The sequence below is a fragment of the Saccopteryx bilineata genome, chromosome 11, assembly GCF_036850765.1.
Source record: "Saccopteryx bilineata isolate mSacBil1 chromosome 11, mSacBil1_pri_phased_curated, whole genome shotgun sequence".
Classification (NCBI taxonomy): domain Eukaryota; kingdom Metazoa; phylum Chordata; class Mammalia; order Chiroptera; family Emballonuridae; genus Saccopteryx; species Saccopteryx bilineata.
The window spans coordinates 21,670,365-21,690,015 of NC_089500.1; the positions used below are offsets into that span (position 1 = coordinate 21,670,365).

Consider the following 19,651-nt stretch of genomic DNA (forward strand, 5'->3'; position numbering starts at 1 on the left):
ATGTGGATGTCCCGGGTTTGAATTCTGGTCAGGGAACACAGGAGACGTGCCCGTCCTTGCTTCTCTCTCTTCTCCTGCAGCTATGGCTCGATTGGAGTGAGTTGGTCCCAGGTGCTGAAGATGGCTCCATGGCCTCTGCCATAGGCACTAAGAAGAGCTCGGTTGCTGAGCAATGGAGCAATGGCCCCAATGGGCAGAGCATTACCCCCTAGTGGGCTTGCCGGGTGGATCCCGGTCAGGGCGCATGTGGGAGTCCGTCTGACTGCTTCCCCTCCTCTCAAATAAAAAGGAAAGAACAAAGGTTATCTTTCCACTGGACAATGCTCTCCTAATGACTTTGTGGATTTTAATATTACTTATGACAAAAGAGCAGAAACAGGCTAGCAACCAGCCTCTGGCTGTAGATTTTACAGCTGGTGCCTGGTATTAGCTGTTTCACCCCTGCCTGCTTATCGATGAGGCTGGTGTTGATGCGGAGCCTGTCTCCTTAGGCAGGGCTTGGGTTTGACACTCTCCTCTTGCCCAGCTGCAGCCTGTGCTATGAAGGGGTCACAGAGGACACCAGATAGGAGATGCGGGTGACTCTGTGTCACCTGTACCTGTGAAAGGGTTCTTTGCTGGTTCTTCAGGACCAGTCCATGCTGTAGAGCCTCTTGGAACCCCCGTGTCTGCGCCGTGGAGGAGTTGCTTTCTGTGGACAGGGGCATTTCAGTTATTGTACTCAACTCGACTGGGGAAGCACCTGCCCCTCAAAGGGGAGCGGGCGCGGGGGCCATGAACAAGGGTCGGCCCTGCAGTCAGAGACAGTGTGAGCCCTGGAGAGGGCCTGTGGACCCTGAAGTGGGCAGCATGCTGGGACCTGGCTGCCCAGGCAGCGTGGGCCGTGTGGCCGTGTGTGCTCCGAGCTGCAGAGTGGTAGCTGTGTTGCCGCGGTGTGTGAAGCAGGGTGCTGTCTGGCTCATGGGAGTGGACACCCTGCCTAGAGCAGGCCAAAGATCAAAGACTTTCTCTTTAAACATGGTAACTTGGCCACGTCCATTTGTCCCTGTGCCGGTCCCAGTCATCCCCTGCCCGTGGCATTGAAGACATTGACAAAGCCCAACTCCACAAGGACAATGAGAACAGGAGAAGAGCTGGCAGAAGGTAAGCGATGTCAACAAATCTGTGGAGGCCGGAAAGTCTAGGGGTGGATAGTTGTTCATTTAGCAGAGGAGAGCTGAGGCCACTTGCTTCACGCTGGAGGAAACAAGTCATGAGCCGAGTGGGCGTCCTCTAGAAGCTGGAAAAGGCAGGAGAATGGGGTCTCTTCAGAGGGAATGCAGCCTTGCCTGTCCCTTGATGTTAGCCCAGTGAGACCCATTTCAGACTTCCAACCCCGAGAACGAAAAGATAATACATGTGTGTTGCTTTAAGCCACGTAATAGGTGCGGAGAGCTGTGCAGAGGTGCAGGTGCAGGCTGGAGCCGGAGGCTGGGGAACTCTGGATGTGGTGACTCCCGGAGAAAAAGCAAAAAGGAACTGACAGATTTCTGAACTATTTGGGGAGGGATTTTGGCAGTTCAAGGAGTCAATTTGTATGTAAATAAGTATGAGGTACATTTAAAGCCATTTTTTTTTTTTTTTTTGTATTTTTCTGAAGTTGGAAACGGGGAGAGACAGTCAGACTGACTCTCACGTGTGCCCGACCAGGATCCACCCGGCATGCCCACCAGGGGGCAACACTCTGCCCCTCCAGGGTGTCGCTCTGTTGTGACCAGAGCCACTCTAACGCCTGGGACAGAGGCCAAGGAGCCATCCCCAGCACCCGGGCCATCTTTGCTCCAATGGAGCCTCGCTGCTGGAGGGGAAGAGAGAGACAGAGAGGAAGGAGAGGGGGAGGGGTGGAGAAGCAGATGGGCGCTTCTCCTGTGTGCCCTGGCCGGAATCGAACCCGGGACTTCCATACGCCAGGCCAACACTCTACCACTGAGCCAACCAGCCAGGGCCTAAAGCCATTTTTAACACTAGAGAAAGTAAGTTATGCAAGAAAGGAAATAAATGCAGCTCGTCTGTGAGCAATAGCTACGTAGTCACAACACTGTGAACACTGACAATTGACTTAACCAAAAATGGTGGTGTCACTCCACCGGGAAGGCACAGGAAATACAAATGTGGGTTTAAAGGAGGTGGAGTCGAGGGCATAAGAGATAAAAATTCATCTTCCATTATGGGCACTAACAGATAATACTGAAAAGTGGAAATCTAGAAATAGTAGCACATGCTATGAACTAAATTGTGTTCCTCCCAAATGTATAGATTGAATCCCTAAACCTCCAGTATGGCTGTACTTGGTAGAAGTAGTTAAAGTTAAACAAGGTCAGAAGGGTGGAGCCCTGATCCATTTAGGATTATTGTCCTTATAAGAAGAGACGCCAGAGAGCTCACTCTGTGTTGACCATGTGAGGAATCAGTGAGAAAGTGGTTGTCTGCAAGCCAGGGAGCAGGCTCTCACCAGATTAGCTGGCATCTTGACCTCGGACTTCCCAGCCTCTAGGACTGGACAAATTAAATTCGCATTGTTTAAGCCATCGAGCCTATGGTATTTGGTTACGGCAGCCCTAGCTAACTAACATTGCATGTTATTTAGAAATATGGTAGTAAAGAATGTAAGAGATAATTGAGAGTGGTTGTCTCTGGGAATCGGAACTCAGTATGGGAAGGCTGGAGCAAGGACTGATATTTTTCATTGTTGGGCTCTTGCTCCTTTTGATTTCTCAAGCCATGTTAGGAAGTAATTTAATTCTCTTAAAGTTAATCAATTAAAAAACATTAAAGGGAATTTATCGGCTTAGGTAAATGAAAAGTTCAGAAACCCAATGATCTTCAGGAGTAGTGTGATGAGGTCTCCAGCTCTGTTTTTCTGCTGCTCAGTGCTGCCCTCTGACCTGAGGGTAACAAAATGGTTGCAGCAGCTCCGGGCCTTGCACGTGCCCTCAACAACTCCAGCGATGGAGCTTCTTCCCCAGGAGATATTTCCTTGCATCTAATGTGACAGAGTTTGTTCCAATTACCATGGCTGAGCTGAGCTGGTCAGCTTAAGCCAACTATGACCCACCCTGAAACACATTGGCTTCTGGGGGAAGGTAGTGGTCAGGGAGGAAATTAGGGTTCTCTTCCAAGAGGAAGGGGGAAAGAATGATGGGCAGCTGGTTCAACATAGCAAATGTCCCCTACACCTGTGTTCCTCCGGAAGTGTTTTCCTTCTGCTCCTCGTGAGTTGTTGGTGCCTGCTGATACTTAACAATTGATTGGTGGGTTTGTTGGTTTGATGGCATTTAAGTTAAGTGTCAACTTATGCTCTGTGTGACCCATGAGATAGGGAAGACTGACTATAAAGAAAATGACTTTGAGCCCTGGCTGGTTAGCTCAGTGGTAGGGCGTCGGCCTGGCGTGCAGAAGTCCCGGGTTCGATTCCGGCCAGGGCACACAGGAGAAGCGCCTATCTGCTTCTCCACCCCTCCTCCTTCCTCTCTGTCTCTCTCTTCCCCTCCCGCAATGAGGCTCCATTGGAGCAAAGATGGCCCGGGCGCTGGGGATGGCTCCTTGGCCTCTGCCCCAGGCGCTAGAGTGGCTCTGGTCGCAACAGAGCAATGTCCTGGAGGGGCACAGCATCGCCCCCTGGTGGGCAGAGCGTCGCCCCCTGGTGGGCGTGCCTGGTGGATCCCGGTCGGGTGCATGCGGGAGTCTGTCTGACTGTCTCTCCCCGTTTCCAGCTTCAGAAAAATACAAAAAAAAAAAAAAGAAAGAAAACAAAATGACTTTGATAAGACAGGTTAAGAGAGGGGAGGCACCCTATGCTACCATACAGGGGTTTGGAAACAAAGAAAGCAGAGATGAATCCACAGCCCTATCTTCTTAGGGGAAGTGGGAACAACTGTGACTCGGCTAGATATGTTCAAAAACTTCAGCCTTGGGAAGATGGTGTGATCAAGGGACAACTCCTAGATGTTCCCCTGACTCCAAATCTCTCCCAGCCAACCTACTTCAAATGTCTGCTGTGACATTGTTAGAAACTCCTCTGTTGAAGAATTTTCCGTCACCTCTGGGAAAGTGGTACATTTGGCTATTGCTTAAGCTATGGTGTTAGTTTGCCAAATTCTTCCTAGACAGCTGTAATGAGGGGAGGCCTTGGGTGTGTGTGGTGGGGGGGGAGAGGGAGAAGTCATCCAGCGGGGCGGGGCCCATTCAACACAGGTAGATGTGGGAGGAAGCAGAAGCAGGTGAGGACCCAGGTGGAGGCAGGGCAGCATCAGGCCTTCGTCCCAGGAGAATTAACCTTACCCTGGATCCTGATCAGGGGAGCACCAGACTGCTGTCTACACCGCAGTTACCGCTCTTGCCAAACTCGCCAGCTCTCCGCATTCCCCCTGACGGATGCCCGCAGCTGGAGGAACGCCTGGGGCAGGAAGGGAGCTGTCCAGAATATCCACCACATCTGCTCCCACCAGCTGAGCTGAATGCTTTCCTCGAGGCTTAGCTCCCAAACCTGTTTATGCCAGTGGAACTTGCTATTATAATGATGCAATTTAATCAAGTAGTATATAAACTAATTAAATACCATTGCAGAGAGAGAGAGAGAGAGAGAGAGAGAGAGAGAGAGGAAGTTTTTTCAATAAAAACTAAGTACTAAACAGGAAGTTGCAGGAGTCCATTCAACTCGATTCTGTCCAGCAACTTGAAGTCAGAGACCTCTTGTAAGCCAGGCACTGGGGTGGCAGGGAGAGGGAGGAACAGGAGGGTCTGGAGACCAAAGACACATGACAGTGCCTGCCTTCCAGAGATGATAAGCTGGTGGCGGAGATGGCCACATGCACAAGGAAATCAGACAGGTGAGAGACAGTGTGCTGAGAGAAATGGGGGATCTGGGCAGACCTCTTACAGGAAGTAGTATCTGTGATGGGGAATCTTGAGGGTAGGCAGGGCTGGAAAGGAGAGTTCTTACATGTCACATGGATGTATGTAGTGCTTCCACCTGGGCTTAGATAGGCGTGGTGGCCTCTCTCAAGACAGTTCTGATACCTCCTCCTGGGACAGGAAGCTGGGTGGGTAGGGCAGTCATGCCATGGAAGTTCCAGAAAAGAGCTGTGACTGGGTTTTCCCAAGCCCCAAAGATTGATTGGCACTGCTGGGGTGGCACATCTCGCTTGGCCTTGAAGAGCTACTTTATGCCTGCTGCCCTGGGTAACAATTAACAGTATCCCCTTTGCCTCTCAAAAGTGTCCCGGTTGGGACTATAAAATTTATGGCTTCCTTACCAAGGCTCCGTGTTGGGAGGGGTGGTCCAATGCCAGGAGGGTAAGGGCCAGGGGCTGGAGGGGACAGATTTGGCAGCAGCCCTCTCTCAGGGGCTCCCCTTCTGCTTTAAGGGCTGCCTGCCCCCTTTCCCGACATCCATTACCCCATCCGCACTGCCTATGTGTGACTTGTCATTGGACGTCACTGTCAGATTAGCCGTTGTGATGTAAACAGTGGAGTTCAAAACTGAAAAGTAAAATGAATCTCTTTCCCAGGGGCTCAATGTTTCCTCCTACTTGAGAAGAAGGGCTGGCACTAAGTACGCCTGCCGCTTGGGGCACCAGGTGGGGATGGAACATTCTGGAAAGCAGTTTTAGATAGAGGGAAGAGTATGAGTCAGAGGACTCAGGGCACCAGGAAATAGGGCAACGGGCAAAACCCACAGAGGCAGGAGGAGGCTCCTGTGGTCACTGAAGACAGACCAGGCCTCCTCCCTGCTTTGCTGTCTGGAGCTCTGTCAGATGCCACCGTCACCTGCCTGACACTGGTCCCTGCGAGGACTCACTGCCCCACTGCCCGCTGGCGTGCTTCCCAGCAGTTGCCCATTGCCAGCCTTGCAGTCTCAGCCCTGCGCAGCAGCAGAACCGGGCAGGCTGGGCTGGGGGTACCACTGAGGCAGTCCCCAGCCTGTGCCTCCTCACACACCATCAGCCGGTGACACGGGGCACAGAGAGCCCACGTGAGGCCCGTGAGAGCCCGCTTCTCCCCTCACCCCTGCAGGGAGGAGCTCTCGCTGAGCCCGTCTCCGTGGGCCCAGCAGACACGAAGACTTTCTTATGTTTGCTTTCCCTTGTGTTATAGAAAAACACGCCTTCCTTCTTCCAAATGGGAACTGTTAGTATTATAATACTGACTATCCTCGGTCCTTCCCCGCACCCACCCGTGCTCTCGCTGAGAGTTATCCACCAGCTGTAGCAGGCAGAACGCAGGGGCAGGGCCCCTCAGCGGGCATCGGGACAGGGGCCGCTGGCGGCCAGGGGGCTGAGCGACTATCGCTCTGTCCCAGCAGCTCCAGGCCGGTCCCGGCTGCCAGTGCTCCCTCAGCCCTGCCCAGCCCAGAACACTGCCTTGAGGTGGGACAAAATGAGACTGCGTGGCTGAGCAGCTGGCTGGGCCTGCAGCCTGACAGGGAGATGAGGCCTTTGTTCCGGGCAGGCTCTCCCCTCCCCCTCTCCCAGGCCCCGGCCCCAACTGTTGGCTTTGACTCCTGGCTCAGCCCTCCTTCCTTCTCAGAGCTATTTTAAGATGCTAGGCCAAGGTCACAGATATTGGGACTTCAGGGGCCGTCACCCCCACAGCAATGACTGAAGGAGGGAAGATTTGGTTGTAGAGGATGCCGTTTCCCAGCAACACACACACAGTTCCTTTCTTTCTGTCTCTGTCTTCCTATCTGTCTGTCTGTCTGTCCCTCTCTCTCTGAATCCCTGCTGGGCTAGGTGGGAAGGGCTGGACCCCAGTTCACTCTCTGCAGACACTTCCGGGCTTCCCCACGGGGGGCTGCTGAGCCCACGGCCTTCATTCCTCTTTGGCCTCCCTGCTGTCATCATAGGCTGCTTGGAAATGACTCCACATGCTTGCCACCCCATTTCAGGGCACACGGACCTCTGAGCCCCTTCCCAGCCAGGACAGGGGTGCATCCACCCTCCCGGGTGGGGCTCAGGGTCGAGCAGCCAGCATGTGCCAGGGGTGGCCCCTAGGAGATACGCTCTCAGGGCTGTGGACAGCGGCCCCGCAGCCACAGACAAGGTCTCCCCAGGGGTGTCACTCCCACCTGAATTCTGCTCTTCATTCTGTTCAGCAAATACTTAGCTCAGGGTTCAGGGAGGTATACAGTCCGGTTCTTTCTTTAATGGGCAGAGCAGGAGGCATACAGTTGGTCACTGTTTAATTCAGCAAACGTTTACCAGTCACCTACTGTATCTGGATTGGGGGGTGGAGGGAACAGGAAGTGGCTGGGTGTGGTCTGGCTTGCAGGCAGGGGGCTGAGCCTTTTCTTATTCTCCCCTGCCCCCCCCCTCTGGAAGGCAGGGGGCTGAGCCTTTTCTTATTCTCCCCTGCCCCCCCACCTCTAGAAGGCAGGGGGCTGAGCCTTTTCTTATTCTCCCCTCCCCCCCCCACCTCTGGAAGGCAGGGGGCTGAGCCTTTTCTTATTCTCCCCTCCCCCCCCACCTCTGGAAGGCAGGGGGCTGAGCCTTTTCTTATTCTCCCCTGCCCCCCCCCTCTGGAAGGCAGGGGGCTGAGCCTCTTTTTATTCTCCCCTGCCCTCCCCCTCCGGAAGGCAGGGGGCTGAGCCTTTTCTTATTCTCCCCTGCCCCCCCCCTGGAAGGCAGGGGGCTGAGCCTGGCGCCAGGCTTGTGCCTAGGGAGGACAGATGAAGGCTGAGTCACTGCCCAGTAGCCAGAGCTGTCCTAGTTGCTGTGATCATGGCCCTTTTTGTGTCACTAGCTGGGGGTCCTGCTGGCTCCCCTACTTGGCTTTCCCACACTGTCTCTAACATTTTGGCCTGACATGGTTATACCTCCAGTTGGGAGGGTCGGGCTGGCCTCCTGCCCCTCCCCCAAGTCCCCAGAATGGGTCCTGGATGCCAGTAGGGGCACAGGGATAGACTGTGTACTGATTTACCTGAGGGTTGTGTTTGGGGGGGGGCTTAATATACTTTATTTTTTGGAGCAGTTTTAGATTCATGGAAAAAATGAGCATTAAGTACAGAGAGTCCTTATACACCCTCTTCCTCCCTTCTCCCCCCATTTCCCCTGTTTATTAATGTCCTGCAATAGTGTGGTACATTTGTTACAATTGGAGAACTAATATTGGTACATCATAATCACCAAAGTCCATAGTTTACAGTCCATAGTTCACTCTTGGTGGTGTACAATCTATGAGTTTTGACAAATGTATAATGACGGGTATCCACCATTCCAGTGTCATAAAGAGCAGTTTTACGGCCCTAAAATTCCTCTGTGCCACACCTATCCATCCCTCAGCTCTTCCCCCCGGGAGCCACTGATCTCTCACTGTCTCCTTTTGGTCTTTCCCAGAGTGTCGTATAGTTGTAATCATACGGTACATAGCCTTTTCACATTGGCTTCTTTCACTTGTGATAGATACATTTAAGTTGCCTCCATATTTTTTTGTGATTGATAGCTCACTTCATTTTAGTACTGAATAAAATTCCCTTGTCTGGATGTACTACAGTTTACTTATCCATTCACCTACAAAGGACATATTGGTTGCTTCCAGTTTGGAGCAGTTATGAATAAATTTGCTATAAACATCCATGTGCAGGCTTTTGTGTGGTCATAAGTTCTCAGCTCCTTTGGGTAAAACAACTCCTAAGAGTGTGGTTGCTGGGTCCTATGCTAAGAGTGAGTTTTAGCTTTGTAAGAAAGTGTCAAACCGTCTCCCAAAGTGGTTGTGCCATTGTGCATTCCACACACAGGGTATGGATTTCATTCCAGGGTATGGATTTTATATTTTTAATGTTAAATTTTTAATTGAATTTATTGGGGTGACATTGGTTAATAAAATTATATAGGTTTCAGGTGTATAACTCGACAATACATCGTCTGTACACTGTATTGTGTGGTCACTACCCCAAGTCAAGTCTCCCTCCATCACCATCTATCCCCTCCCCCTCCCCCACCTCCCTCCACCCCTTGCTCTCCTGCGATCCCCACAGGGTTGTCTGTCTCTATAAGGTGTGTTTCTTTGTCTTAATCCTTTCACTTTTTTCACCCAGCACCCCATCCCCCCAGGGTGTTGATTTTAATATCAGAGGAAAAGCTAAGTGCACCCCGCCCAACACAGCCTCTGCGGGGGGTGGGGGGGGGGGTCCTGGGTCCTGGGAGGAGCAGCGCAGTCTCTCTGTTACCACAGACCTGAGCTGACCAACCTGAGCCACCCGCCCTCAGTGACAGCTCATCCTACCAGGTCTCTTCTTGTCGGCTGCTGGGCAGCCACTGGTCCCAACGGCACTTTCCACAGCAGTGCAGTCAACTCTCTTTTATGTGTCAGTTCCACACTGGACATGGGGACTTAGATCACCACAGACAGGGTCCCCCTTATGGAGCTGGCTGCCCAGGGAAAAGCTGGTCGCAATGGCCTCATGTGAACGCACACAGATGGCAGGCGCTGTGCCAAGAGTGTCTCCACATTTTCTCATTTCATCCTTGCTTCCACCTGTGGGGTGGGAGGTAGGTACCATTATTCTGCCCATTTTGCTGGTGAAGATTTGAAGCAGAGAGAGGTTAAGTCACTTGCCCAAGGCCACGCAGATGGTCAATGGCAGGACCAGTATGACTTTAAACCACAGTGCATTACGGCTTCCTAGGAGTCAAGGGGCCCTGCAGCAGAAACTATAACCTCACTGTACGCTGGGTCACCTCTCCTGGCTTCCGTGCCTCTGTGAGGCTCAGCCCTAGAGATGAGACGGTGGAGCCAGTCACTTCAGTGTCGTTGGGGGGAAGGAACACATCAAAGAGCCCCTTCCCAACCACGTGTGCTTGCTGAGGGGCTGATGAGGGGACCCCGAGTAAGCAGGACACAGTGTGAACCTACCCTCCCACCGTTGCAATGTGGATGTGTGCAGGCGCTGGGCTGCGAGCCTGGAGACCCGGGTTCTGGTTCTGTTCTCATCTTTGGTGTGACTCTGGGCAAGTCATTTGCCCTGTCTGGGCTTGGGTGCCCCGACTGTAAAGTGAGGAATTTCTTGGGCTTCTCTAAGCAGGGATGTTTTATTTTTCAACAGTCAAGAGACTCCGAGAAGAACAATACAAATTTGCATCACATGCTGATTGTAAGTGCTGTGGCAGGTCCTAGAAGAGGAAAGTTAGGCGGATTAAAAAAGAAACCAGCCTGACCTGTGGTGGCGCAGTGGATAAAGCGTTGACCTGGATCACTGAGGTCGCAGGTTTGAAACCCTGGGCTTGCCCAGTCAAGGCACATATGGGAGTTGATGCTTCCTGCTCCTCCCCCTCCTCTCTCTACCCTCTTCTCTAAAATGAATAAAATTTAAAAAGAAAAAGAAACCAGAGGTTTTATGAGTTTGCATCAGCTCTCAAGGCAGCCTGTCTACAAAGGCTGCTGATAAGAGAACGGTGTTTTTGTTTTTGTTTTTACAGTGACAGAGAGAGGGACAGATAGGGACAAAAAGATAGGAACGGAGAGAGATGAGAAGCATCAATCATTAGTTTTTCATTGCGACACCTTAGTTGTTCATTGATTGCTTTCTCATATGTGCCTTGACCGTGGGCCTTCAGCAGACTGAGTAACCCCTTGCTCGAGCCAGTGACCTTGGGTCCAAGCTGGTGAGCTTTGCTCAAACCAAATGAGCCTGCGCTCAAGCTGGTGACCTCAGGGGTCTCGAACCTGGGTCCTCCGCGTCCCAGTCTGATGCTCTATCCACTGTGCCACCGCCTGGTCAGGTGAGAATGGTCTTTATCGAAAGGCCATGAGGTGACAGGACATGTGTGCACCGGGCTGTGATCTGTCCCCAGCCCAGGGCCTGTGTGTCTGGGCATCCAGGGCTAAACATCACCTGACATGAGCATTATTTCAATTTGCACATAAACTCCCATTTGTTCCCAAACCATGCCATCCTCTGGCTGGTCCCTTCAGTGTGACATTGTGTAGGCTAAACTTCATACTAAATTTACAGGCCCTGCAGGAAGAGTTGGCAAAGGCCACTGAGTCCGAGGGCTTGGTGTGAGCATGGCTAATGCTAGCTGGGTGACTCTGAGAAAGTCACCCAGTTCTCTGCCTCCGTCTTCCCAACCATAATGCTTCCTGGAGGCAATTTGCAGGCAGGATCCACACCTCTTCATGTCTGTCTGCATCCCAGCAGATAGCAGAGACTCTGGGATACAGCAGGTGCTCAGTAAATGGGAGGAATCTATCCTACCTGCCTAACAAATATGTGGTAAAATACAGTTGATACCTGATTTAAGATTTTTCGACTTTACAGCAGTGTGAAAGCAATATGCATTCAGTAGAAAACTGTACTTCAAATTTTGAATGTCAGTCATTTCCTGGGCTAGCAATTTGTAAGACAATACTCCTCATAATGCTGGGCAGTGGCACAGTTCCTGGTCAGCCCCAGGATCACGAGGGTAAAGAACCGATACTCTGTTTTCAACTTAATAAAGGTTTACTAGACGTAGCCCTATCCTAAGTCCAGGAGCATCTTTTTAAGTATAAAGCATCACACAAATACTGGTTAATATTAACTCATATTAATGCTAATGTTAATATTAGCATTAAGTTGTTAGTCATACAGGTTTGGTTTATACCTAGACTTCGTACTGCTAGGAGCAATCTGGAGGTGGGGCGTGGGTGTTCGTGGGCACGTTTGCAGACACACATAGGCCTCCCACTTTCCAGTCTGTACTCGGGGCAGAGAGAGGAGGGACGAGGATAGAGAAAGGGAGGAACGCTGGACTCACAGTCTGGTCCGGGGCTGTTTCTCCCCATGACAGCAGGCTGGAGCCTGCAGAGCCCTCCGTTCTTTGGAGATTGCTTCTTTCCCTCCAGGGGGCAACCACAGGCACCTGCCTGCAGAGGTCTAGCCCTGGACAGACAGTGTGGCCTGGGCACAAAGCTGGGCGTTGTGGAGATGGAGTCTAGATGATGCCTTTTGGCCCATTTCCAGCCTTTTTCTGGAGATTCGAGAAAACACGTTATTAGTCTGGAGCATTCGTTAATGATCTAACGAGAGTAAGGCAGCCAGATTGTCGGATTTGGGAGCCCTCACGTCAGGGTCTGGGGAGCAGCTGCAAGCACTGGGGCTCAAACCCGGCTGAAGGGGTTAGGAACTGGCATCTTACCCCTCAGAGGGGAGATGGGGCCAACACCTGGTAGATGGGTGGGGTGGGGAGTAACTGTTAGCTTGGAAAGTTGCTAACTTGACATTCTCATCCCAGTTCATAACTTTTTGTTTGAGTTGGAAGGGACCTTAGTGTCCACGCCCTTCTTTTGCAGAGGATACCACGGCTTTGAGCGGGGAAGAGGCTTATCCAAGTTCCCATCGGCGCTTCCTGTCTCGAGCCTGGTCCCCCTCCCCTGCTTTATACTTGTAACACTGTTGTTGTTTTTTAAGGCATAAAAGACATTCCAAGAAAAGAATCAGGCCACTGAAAAAAAAAATCACACTCACTTGGAGAAACTGTTATCTCTAATGACCTTTCCAAATTAATAAAATCTGTGAATGCTCAGTTGTTTGTCGCACACACTGAGGGACAGCTCTGAATGACTGGCAGGAACTGCACACCCATCTGGAATACTAAGCTGCGGGGCTCCAGGTGCAGCCTGCTGTGGCCCCAGCGCCCGGGAAGGAGCTGCTGGTCAGATTCCCTGAGAAAAGGCCGCTTCTGAGAGCCTTGAGCAGCCAACTGTGTGCCCAGCCTTGAGCCAGGGCTTGTGGCAGACAAAATATTTAGTGACAATCCCTGACCAGCAGTCCTGCTAGGGACTTCTTGGGATAAGCGACACTTCAGACATGAACATAAGGTTGAACCTAGGCAAGTGTTTCACTGTGGACTCCAATGTTCAGAGAAAGCAGACGTGGGAGGTATCTAAGAAGGCTTGGTGGAAGAGGGGAACTTGATGGAGGTCCCCTAGAAAGAGTAGGACTAGGTCAGGTGGGCAGAGGAAAGGACTTTGTAGGCAGGGAGCACAGAGTGAGCAAAGGGTAAGAATGGGGTTGCGATTGCAGCCCGTGTGACTAGGGGAGGAGGAAGCATAGGATATGGTGAATAGGACTCTGGGTATTAGGAGGCCACATTCTAGAGAGTGATGGTGGAGGTGGGCACAAGAGAATTCTGTACTTTTTGTTTCTCCATCTTCAAACACCTCTGTCTGTGACTACACCGCACAAACACCGTGCTTACAAGCCACAGGTCTCCCTGGCCCAGAGTCACACTCTTCAGTTTGTCCTTAAACCCTGGTGACAGTGTCCCTGTCAAAGCCTGTGAATGGCATGGGCCAATTCGATAAATATAGACAAAAGTCTTGTAGAGAAATTCTATGAGGTTGTGCTATTATTGCAGGGGCATTAAAATATATGTAAAATATAATAACATAAAATTTACTATGTTATTTTTTTAAGGGGGAGGGGAGGAAGGGAGAGAGATGAGAAGCATCAGGTCATAGTTGTATTGCTTCAGTTGTTCACTAATTGCTTCTCATATGTGCCTTCACTGGAGAGCTCTAGCCAAGCCAGTGACCCATTGTTCAAGCCAGCGACTTTGGGCTCAAGCCCCAGTGATCTTAAGCTTCAAGTCAGAGACCTTTGGGCTCAGGCCAGGAACGATGGGGTCATGTCTATGATCCCATGCTCAAGCCAGCAACCCTGCGCTCAAGCTGGTGAGCCCGTGCTCAAGCCAGATGAGCTAGCACTCAATCCGGCGACCTCAGGATTTCAAACCTGGGTCCTCAGCATCCCAGGCTGATACTCTATCCACTGAGCCACCACTGGCTATTTTTAATAGCTAACTCCTTGTTAGCTATTTTTAAGTGTACAGTTTAGTGGCATTAAGTACATCACATTGTTGCATAGTCTTTACCACCACCCATCTCCAGAATGTTTTCGTCTTCCCAGGCTGAAGCTCTGTACCCATTAAGCCCTAACTCCCCGCTCCTCACTGCCCCAGGCCCTGGTACCCTTTCTTCTACTTTCTGTCTGTGAATTTGACTACTTAGGGACCTCATATAAGTGAAATCTTACAGTATTTGTCTTTTTGTGTCTGGCTTATTTGACTTTGCATAACACCCTCAAAATTCATCCATGTTGTAGCATATGTCTGAATTTCCTTTTTTTTTTAAGGCTGAATAACATTCCATTGTGGGCATATACCCCATTTTGTTTATTCATTCATCCATCAATGGACACTTGTGTTACATCCATCTCTTGCTTACTATGAATAATGCTGCTATGAACATTGATGTGCACATACCTGTTTAAGTCCCTTGCAGGAGCATTTTGTGCTTTAAAAAAAAGTGCTTTATACTTTCAAAATGCCAGGTCCGACTGCGGGCCCTTGCTGCTATCACTCCACGAGCCGCAGGTTGCCAGCTGCTGCCCCCTATCTGAAGGCTCTTCGCCTTGAGCAGAGCTCTGCGTTACCCTCTGCCAGGGACACAGGCTGAAGGCTGCGCTCTGGCGTGTGTGGCCTTTCCCCACACCATGCTAAGCCCCTTCAGTCTGCACGTTAGCCAGTGTCAATGCCTTTTTGCCTTCTCTTCTTATCCTTAAAGACATCAGTCATTTTGAATTTGTCCCCTACTAAGGTACTAAGGGAACAAGTGTTTAGTGCTCTTGCTAGGTAAGTTCTTCCTCCCATCTTCTAAACTGTATTTAGCCATGCTGGTGAATGACAAGGGGAATCACTGGTGCACTGTCTCCCTCCTTGTCCTGTATCCACCCCCCCATCCTGCATCCTCCCCCTGGCCTGCTCCCCGCAGAAAGAAGAACTAACGGACGTCCTGTCTTGAAGCATCACTACCTCTGGGCATTAATTGCCTCTACAGATCCCAAAGTCACTTAAAACACATTAAAGTGGTGACACACTCAGACAGAAAGGCAGGAGAATTCACAGTTCAGGTTGGCATTGTCATTAACTCAAGTCTTTGGTGTCAACTCCCTCCCGCACAGACCGTCCTGCCTGGCCTTACAGTCAACCTCCGCAATGCGTTCTCTGGCCTTTGTTGGTTTGTGTCAGCTCTTGAACGTTATTTAAATGTAGTTTGGGGCCCATGCATGCAATTACCATTGTGTTATTATTCAGAACCAGATTGTTAAGATTCAGGCAGCTGTACAAGGAGATGCCCTGTGCTGGGAGGTCCAATTTAGGAAGGCCTTCCGAGCTGGCGCACGGGGTTGCTAGGCAACCCCATGCTACTGAAGAGGAGGCCTCACTCCAGAGTGGGAAGAAGCCCAGTGCCTTCAGGGAATTGGAGGCAGTGGTCAATCTGAGACTGGCATGGCGCCGGGGAGGGGGAGGGAGGCGATGTGGACTGAGTCTCCTGCCTGGGAGGGGTGGAACCCCGCGGGGAGCCCTGGGCGCCCACCCAACTAGCACACTGTGTTCCTGGGAGGGGAGAGTGCTGCTGGGAGTGAGAATGCAGAGAAGGTGCCGAAGCGCGAGGTCAGCCAGGAAACTGCCGAAGGATGCTCAGAGCAGATGCTAATATGCTTCTCCGTCCGTTTCTTCTCTTTGCAGGAAATGAGCAGGTTTGCAGAGACACTGCTCGCCTGAAATTTAAGACAAAGGCGTCGTTGCTTGTGAGTATGAATTTTGCTTTTTTAGGTCTGTGGTTTGACATGTTCCTCAGGAGTGGGGGGTGTGTGTCCCTGTTTAGGGAAGGGGGTATGACTTTGATGGTATTGGCTTTTGGTTCTTCTTCCAGAAGGTGCCTCTGGCTGGGTGGGGCTAGACCCAGGACTGGAAGGCTTCGAGTTGAAGCACATGGTTTGAACCCTGGCTCTGCTCTCTAAGTAGAGAGCACTCCCACTAGCTTGGGAAAGAGCATGCTCCCTTCTGGTTGATTGGCCCAGGGAGAGCAGGATCCTCCAGGGATAAGGAAGGTGTGCATTTTTTTTTTTTACCCTGAAGCCACAAACAGTTTGTACAATTCTAAGTTTGCTGCTGTGTTGACCCTATTTAGAACAGTAAACTCTCATATAGGCCCTTTAACTGTGTGTTAAACTAAGATAGGTCATGTGACCCAATCCATTTCTTAATCTGAGACTAATTGGCACGTTGGAGCCTCTGAGGAATACAAGAGAAGCAGCAGGTTTGGGCTCTTATGGAGTTGCTGTCAGTCCTGTGTGGGAAGAGAAGAGATCTGCACATGAGACCATTAAAAAACTATGGACAGGCAGACAGGCCTGTCCTGGCTCTCATGGCACAGGTGACATGCTAGTAACAAAGAGTGGCTAGGGAAGACTCTCTGGGGAAAGAGAAACTTGAATTGGGCTGATGGAGGAGGGGGAAACAGGGCAGAGGGGCCAGGATGGGAATTCCCAAAGGCCTACATGGAGGAGGATGTCATAGACATGGGACTGCTGAGGAGCTGGTGAGGTTGGGCAGAGCCAGGAGATAAAGGGCTTGAAATGGCTTCATAAGTAATTCATGTGCAGAGAATCAGGATGGAATAAAGTGTCCCTCATCTATGTAAATAAAATTAAGTTCCTGCCAGTTTGTCTGTGACTCATGGCGTGAAAATGGCCATAATGGATTTTTCGCGTTCACCAAATTCAAGGTTGTACTGACGTCAATATATACACTGGATAGATTGTAGGAAATTCACATTGGGGATCCTCCCTGTATTTCAGACACACACACACACACACACACACACACACACACACACACACACACAGCCTTCCCCAGATATCTGCAAATGCAACCTGGGGCCACCAGACACTCAGGAGATCAGTGATGGTGACACACCCTGACCTCTGATGGACAGCCACCAGGAGGACAGTGTTCTTAGTGTTTACGTACTTTTCCCTGGAGCTGCTTCTCCCACAGGGAGCTCTGTGGTACTAGGCCCAGGATGTGGGGCAGCTGGGATTTATTTGTTTCAGAAAGGTTAATTATTTGCTCCAAGCAACCAAAGGAAGCTAGTTGGTTCTAAAGCTCAAGAACAACCACCATCATTTACGTAGCGTTGCCACTTTGCAGCGTGCTCCACAGGATTGACTTGTGTGAGCTCCACAGAGGCGCCGTCAGGTATTGCCATTTTACAGATGAGGAAACTGAGGCTCAGAGTAGTTAAGCATTTTGTTCAAGTTCACTCAGCTAATGAGAGGTAGAGCTGAGGTTCACACTGACTTTCTGCTGCACTTAACTCGATATCTGATTATGGGACAGGCCTTCTGGCTCTGCCCCTGCCTCCTGATCTTCATTCTGGGAAAGAGGAGTACTTGTGTGGTCCTACAGGGGTCTGGTTGTGGGAACTCCCTGTTCCGGATGGTCCGCATTATGCTGTGTGCACTTTCATAGATATGTAATGTCAGCCGCTGGTCTTTGGGTGGATAAGAAGGTAATCATGGTTCTGCCCTAAAGGAAGGCGGCTCATGCGTGCTTCTGTCACCAGGGGCCACCCTCTGGAAAGACACAAGAGGGCTCCATTTTGAGCCATTGGTGACTGATTTTGGTTGGTTCCCTAGAAGCAGAGTTGAGACCAGGATTCAGGTGCACTGGATGTATGTAGGGAGAACGGAGGGAACACCTGTCAGGGAGAGAGGAAAGCTCAGGGGAAGGAGTGACTGAGCGGAGATATGCCAGGGTGAGCTCCTGCTTAGCATGACCCCTGTAAATTGTAGTTCAGTGAGGTCTGTATTGGAGGCAAGCGGCAGGCCTTAGGGGCCCCTCATTAGTCATCGGCGCCCAGAACGAAGCTGCTGATGCAGCCTCTAGGGCGTCACCCTGACCATGAGAAGGGTCCAAGAACATCACCGGTGAAGGCAGCTGGGAGGGGGTGCCCCAGCAGCAGAAGGGATCTGAGTGGGGCATCTGTTGCATTTTCCACAAGGTCTCTGGGCACCCCTGTTGTGAAGACAGCCAGATGTGGTTTCCGCCTGACCCAGCAGTGATTTTCATTCTAGTAAGTTTGCATGTTCAAGAGTATAGGCATTAAAATAGAAACCAATAGCATCAGCTGTGCACCTTTTAACTGTAATTTTATTCTTTATGTTCTTATACTCAGAAGTGCCAAAGGTAGACTGAAAAGTCTTATTCCCAATATTACTGGGGTTTTGTACGACTGAGCGGGGGTAGTCTGTGCGCAACAGCAAAGGTGCGGTTAAGCTTCCCAAGGTTCCGTGAGTCTGATGCGGTAACGGCCCCCCTACTGCAGTTGAGGCTGTTCCAAAGGGTGGAGCGGAAATGTGCCTTTTCTTTGGAGAGAGCAGTTCCCTGGGTCAGCTCTCGGTGGAGTGCTCAAAATTCATAAAAGCTCTACAAACATCTTCAAACTCTTTAGAACCCCTACATGACCCATTGATCTAAGAATTGCAAATTATTATTTCCTCATTACAAGGAATCACATGCAAAGAGTTTGAGAGGCTGTATTACAGCCCTTGAAATGTCCAAATAGTTAAAATAATTTGAAATTTCACTAAGTCCACTTGTTAATCCCAATGACTGCAGTCTCACTGCATTTATCATATCACGCAATTTGCACGTTGCTCGATGACTTACCGAGATGTGTTGTTCCCTGAGAGTGTTCTGATCTCCTGCAGGGTCAGACCTCGTGAGTCTTCACTGTGGCTTCCTTTCACAAAGTGACTGGGCTATATCATTTGGGGGTCCCTTCCCATCGCAGGGGCGGGTCAGTGATGGAACAGGAGTCTTTGTCGGCGAGCTCCCTGTCATACACGGAAGGTGTCGAAAGAGCGGCTGGGTCATCTGTCAGCAGTCACACAGGAAGTCTACCCTACGTGACAGGCAGGCCTAGGAGACACCTGAGGTCCTGTCATAACTAAGTCTGCTCTGAGCAGCTTCGTCATCGTTGTTGCCTTTATAGGCCGTTGGCCTCGTTTGAAGTCCAGACCGTCAGGCTCACCCTGCACGCTTATCCTCGAAGCTTGGTTTTGCCGGTTTTGTCTCGTGTCCACGTAGAACTCACTGGGTAACTGCAGGCCTGGCACGTACGTTTTTCTCTTACCGGGGAGCTCCCTCCTTCCATTTCTCCTTCATGTTGATGCTCTCTCTCTCTCGGGTTACAAGAAAATCCTCTAATGTGGGCGCAACCTGTTCAAGCCCCAAGACAGATGTTGGTGGTACCCCCACAAGGCAATGAAAAAAAATCTCATTTCCATCCAAGAAATAGAATCATTATCTTGATTGAAATAATATCTTTCCTCAACCTGCAACCAGATAAAGCATCAAATTGGTGGAGTTTCCTTATCACTGCTCTCGAGTCAGCAGGACACAGAATAATGGCCTGTCGGCTGCCTCTGGTGCGGCTGGTTTTGTAAGGCAGAGCCTGCAGCTCTTGGCCTGATTTGGATTATACCATATCGGGTGCAATGTAAAATAATTCCATTAATGACAAATATTATATTAAAAGGGGAAGTTAGTGTAGAGCCTAGAACAGTGTAAACAATCAATGTACCTATTATTATTACGGTGATTGTTTTTAGTTAGATAACATCTCACAAATGGGAAGTGGCAGGAGAGATTAAAAGCTGTTGATGTCCATATACTTTCAGGATGTGAGTGTTCCAGAACCCTGCGACCACTAGGCCTGAGCTTCCCAGGGCTGCAGTCGGCATCAGGGGCTGGCTGGGCATGAGAAGGCAGAGCAGGTCCTA

At 50.6% G+C, this 19,651-nt stretch overlaps 1 protein-coding gene across 1 annotated transcript in view; it reads left to right on the forward strand.

Moving 5' to 3' along the window:
* The window catches only part of ZBTB7C (zinc finger and BTB domain containing 7C), a 333,977-nt gene that overhangs the window by 177,848 nt on the left and 136,478 nt on the right, over positions 1–19,651 (forward strand). The window contains exon 3 of the mRNA XM_066247012.1: positions 15,549–15,610. The gene's annotated coding sequence lies outside the window, so the exon portion shown is untranslated. The remainder of the gene's footprint in view (positions 1–15,548; positions 15,611–19,651) is intronic.